The following is a 5000-nucleotide window of genomic DNA, read 5'->3' on the forward strand; positions in this document are numbered from 1 at the left end:
ACAGGAGGCGGCAGCCGGTCCCCAAACACCAGCCGGGGACCGGCCCACAGGAGGCGGCAGCCGGTCCCCAAACACCAGCCGGGGACCGGCCCACAGGAGGCGGCAGCCGGTCCCCAAACACCAGCCGGGGACCGGCCCACAGGAGGCGGCAGCCGGTCCCCAAACACCAGCCGGGGACCGGCCCACAGGAGGCGGCAGCCGGTCCCCAAACACCAGCCGGGGACCGGCCCACAAGAGGCGGCAGCCGGTCCCCAAACACCAGCCGGGGACCGGCCCACAGGAGGCGGCAGCCAGTCCCCAAACACTGGCCGGGGAGTGGCACAAATTCTAAGTCCCACGAGCCCCTGGTGACCCGACAATCGGACTTAGTGCAATTTTCCAAGTGCTGCAAGCCAATGTTGGCCCGACAAGTCCCCAAACGGCAGCCCGGTTTTGAGCCACTAGTGTCGGCCTATAAGTCCCCAAACACCGGCCCGGTTTTACGACCACTAGTCCCCCAACACTAGCCCGGGATTCAGCCACTAGTGGCGGGCACAATTCCCCAAACACCGGCCCGGATTTCAGCCACTAGTGGCGGGCACAAGTCCCCCAACACTAGCCCAGTTCTCAGCCACTAGTGGCGGGCACAATTCCCCAAACACCGGTCCGATAATACGCGCGCATATCCCCAAACACCGGCCCGATAATACGCGCACAATTCCCCAAACACCGGCGCGGATTTCAGCCACTATTGGCGGGCACAAGTCCCCCAACACTAGCCCGGGATTCAGCCACTAGTGGCGGGCACGATTCCCCAAACACCGGTCCGATAATACGCGCGCATATCCCCAAACACCGGCCCGATAATACGCGCACAATTCCCCAAACACCGGCGCGGATTTCAGCCACTAGTGGCGGGCACAAGTCCCCCAACACTAGCCAAGTTCTCAGCCACTAGTGGCGGGCACAATTCCCCAAACACCGGCCCGATAATACGCGCACAATTCCCCAAACACCGGCGCGGATTTCAGCCACTATTGGCGGGCACAAGTCCCCCAACACTAGCCCGGGATTCAGCCACTAGTGGCGGGCACGATTCCCCAAACACCGGTCCGATAATACGCGCGCATATCCCCAAACACCGGCCCGATAATACGCGCACAATTCCCCAAACACCGGCGCGGATTTCAGCCACTAGTGGCGGGCACAAGTCCCCCAACACTAGCCAAGTTCTCAGCCACTAGTGGCGGGCACAATTCCCCAAACACCGGTCCGATAATACGCGCGCATATCCCCAAACACCGGCCCGATAATACGCGCACAATTCCCCAAACACCGGCGCGGATTTCAGCCACTAGTGGCGGGCACAAGTCCCCCAACACTAGCCCGGGATTCAGCCACTAGTGGCGGGCACAATTCCCCAAACACCGGTCCGATAATACGCGCGCATATCCCCAAACACCGGCCCGATAATACGCGCACAATTCCCCAAACACCGGCGCGGATTTCAGCCACTATTGGCGGGCACAAGTCCCCCAACACTAGCCCGGGATTCAGCCACTAGTGGCGGGCACGATTCCCCAAACACCGGTCCGATAATACGCGCGCATATCCCCAAACACCGGCCCGATAATACGCGCACAATTCCCCAAACACCGGCCCGGATTTCAGCCACTAGTGGCGGGCACAAGTCCCCCAACACTAGCCAAGTTCTCAGCCACTAGTGGCGGGCACGATTCCCCAAACACCGGTCCGATAATACGCGCGCATATCCCCAAACACCGGCCCGATAATACGCGCACAATTCCCCAAACACCGGCCCGGATTTCAGCCACTAGTGGCGGGCACAAGTCCCCAAACACTAGCCAAGTTCTCAGCCACTAGTGGCGGGCACAATTCCCCAAACACCGGTCCGATAATACGCGCGCATATCCCCAAACACCGGCCCGATAATACGCGCACAATTCCCCAAACACCGGCCCGATAATACGCGCGCAATTCCCCAAACACCGGCCCGATAATACGCGCGCAATTCCCCAAACACCGGCCCGATAATACGCGCACATTTCCCCAAACACCGGCGCGGATTTCAGCCACTATTGGCGGGCACAAGTCCCCCAACACTAGCCCGGGATTCAGCCACTATTGGCGGGCACAAGTCCCCCAACACTAGCCCGGGATTCAGCCACTAGTGGCGGGCACGATTCCCCAAACACCGGCCCGGCGCTGAGTTTATGGCCTCCGAAAGGCCCATACATTCAGACGGGTCCATGTATTTTCAGTTTTCCGTAGCAGGTGTGATTGTTTGTTTAATTAGGTAGTTTGTGTTGGTGACGGTGTTCCTAACTGTGGTGGCTTGTTTGTAGAATGTGGGGCCCTGCGTTTGTGTTATGTTGATTTCTGGTAATTTACTTTTTACTAAGTAGTCTTTCAGGTTTTTGTTTCTTTTAAAGGCTGAGATGATTTTGTAATCTTGGATTATGCTTGTGTTCTGTAGTGTCTGATTTATATTTTGTCCATTCATTCAGACGGGTCCATGTATTTTCAGCGACAGCCGCAGTACCGCCAAAATCCATGCAGCGGCGCTGGATTTATGGCCTCCGAAAGGCCCATTCATTCAGACGGGTCCATGTATTTTCAGCGACAGCCGCAGTACCGCCAAAATCCATGCAGAGGCGCTGAGTTTATGGCCTCCGAAAGGCCCATTCATTCAGACGGGTCCATGTATTTTCAGCGACAGCAGCAGTACCGCCAAAATCCATGCAGCGGCGCTGTATTTATGGCCTCCGAAAGGCCCATTCATTACCAACGGGGCTGCAGTAGCATCCCGCGGCCACGCAGGGGCAGATATTGTGAGGGAATTACATGGTAGTGGACGGAGCGCCCATGCATTTCCAATGGGAGTGCAGTACCTCAAAAATCCGCTCCAAGCCACCGAACTTGAGGGCCCGACGTTCCCTCAACACTAGCCCAGTGCAATCGACATTTCGTTCTGTGTACATTGTTACACAGAATGACAATACAAGGGAATTATTATTATTATTATTATTATTATGTATTCAGCCACTAGTGGCGGGCACAATACCCCAAACACTGGCCCGGCGCTGGCTGAGTTTATGGCCTCCGAAAGGCCCATACATTCAGACGGGTCCATGTATTTTCAGTTTTCCGTAGCAGGTGTGATTGTTTGTTTAATTAGGTAGTTTGTGTTGGTGACGGTGTTCCTAACTGTGGTGGCTTGTTTGTAGAATGTGGGGCCCTGCGTTTGTGTTATGTTGATTTCTGGTAATTTACTTTTTACTAAGTAGTCTTTCAGGTTTTTGTTTCTTTTAAAGGCTGAGATGATTTTGTAATCTTGGATTATGCTTGTGTTCTGTAGTGTCTGATTTATATTTTGTCCATTCATTCAGACGGGTCCATGTATTTTCAGCGACAGCCGCAGTACCGCCAAAATCCATGCAGCGGCGCTGAGTTTATGGCCTCCGAAAGGCCCATTCATTCAGACGGGTCCATGTATTTTCAGCGACAGCCGCAGTACCGCCAAAATCCATGCAGCGGCGCTGGGTTTATGGAATCCGAAAGGCCCATTCATTCAGACGGGTCCATGTATTTTCAACGACAGCCGCAGTACCGCCAAAATCCATGCAGCGGCGCTGTATTTATGGCCTCCGAAAGGCCCATTCATTCCCAACGGGGCAGCAGTAGCATCGCGCGGCCACGCGGGGGCAGATATTGTGAGGGAATTACATTGTAGTGGACGGAGCGCCCATGTATTCCTATGGGCAATGCATTTCCAATGGGAGTGCAGTACCTCAAAAATCCGCTAGAGGGCCCCGAACTTGAGGGCCCGGCGTTCCCTCAAGTGCCGATTTTATACCCCCTTCTCCAGCCGACAGCCAGAATTATATTAGGGACTCGCAATTTTGAGAGGTGAGCACCAGGGCTAATCAGCGGCCACCCGTGACCATTGAGTCCGACAGAGCAGAGGCTAGGGGCGGCCTCGCATCTCGCAATTACCGAGGGAAGATGCCGGTTCTCGAAAAATTTCTAAGTTTTTCAAATTTTAAAGTATTGAAGTATTTAGGGCGCTTCCCGCGGCCCTGGCTTTTGCATGTACCCCTCTAAGCTCCGGTTCTCGAAAAATGTCTAAGTTTTTCAAACTTTAAAGTATTGAAGCCGGACTTCCGCGGAGGCTGACAGGGGGCCTCCATCGAAGCACCCTTCACCCCCGGGTGAGCCGGCGTCGGCCCACGGGCCTGCCGGTTCCCCAACTGAGCGATTGGCACACGAGACCCGCCTCGGAGGGCCCACGTCGGCCGGCGCAAGCCGGTGTTCGGGCGTGCGGCTCCTCCGGCTTTGCGGGTCAAGCTCCAGCGCCGAGGATACTAGGCAAACGTTGGGCCCCCCCGAGCCGAGTGGATACCCGCCTCAGAAAGAGCTGGGGCGGTACGTACGGACGGCCTCACTAAGAGGGAACGGAAGCTACTAAAGCACACGTATAACTGTCCGATGTGCGAACGAAAGTGAGGCCGGACGAATCCGATACGAGTTACGAGTGAGGCGGGATCCACGGCTGGCACTCGCGGGGCCCTCTTGCGAAACCATGCCTCGGCGTGAACCTTTTGGCGGCAGAACCAAGACGAACCGAGGTCGAGCTTCCGTCTCGAGCCACACCCAGACGTCCGACCGTCGCGGAGCCCGACGCCACGCGTGCTAGGGCTCCGCGCGAAACATCGTTTCACGACACCCGCTCGTCAGCCCGTCCGAACGTATACGAGTGTCGCGCGGCCCCCCGGGCCCGGCTGTAGCCACAGCCTCGTCCCGGACCAGGGCCGCACCGCCACCAGCAGCGCCCCCCCGGCGGCAGACGCACTCTGGTTGATCCTGCCAGTAGCATATGCTTGTTTTCAAGATTAAGCCATGCATGTCTAAGTACGAATGGCCAGTACAGTGAAACTGCGAACGGCTCATTAAATCAGTTATGGTTCCTTTGATCGCTCCACCGTTACTTGGATAACTGT

At 56.4% G+C, this 5000-nt stretch overlaps 1 pseudogene; it reads left to right on the forward strand.

Annotated features, from left to right (window-relative positions):
• Positions 1-4850: 4850 nt before the first annotated feature.
• Positions 4851-5000, forward strand: part of LOC148344951 (18S ribosomal RNA) — a pseudogene marked incomplete at its 3' end in the record, with an annotated part of 1530 nt that continues 1380 nt past the window's right edge.

The sequence above is a fragment of the Urocampus carinirostris genome, unplaced genomic scaffold (genome assembly GCF_059441175.1).
Source record: "Urocampus carinirostris isolate Australia breed hairy pipefish unplaced genomic scaffold, RoL_Ucar_1.0 HiC_scaffold_170, whole genome shotgun sequence".
NCBI classification, from domain to species: domain Eukaryota; kingdom Metazoa; phylum Chordata; class Actinopteri; order Syngnathiformes; family Syngnathidae; genus Urocampus; species Urocampus carinirostris.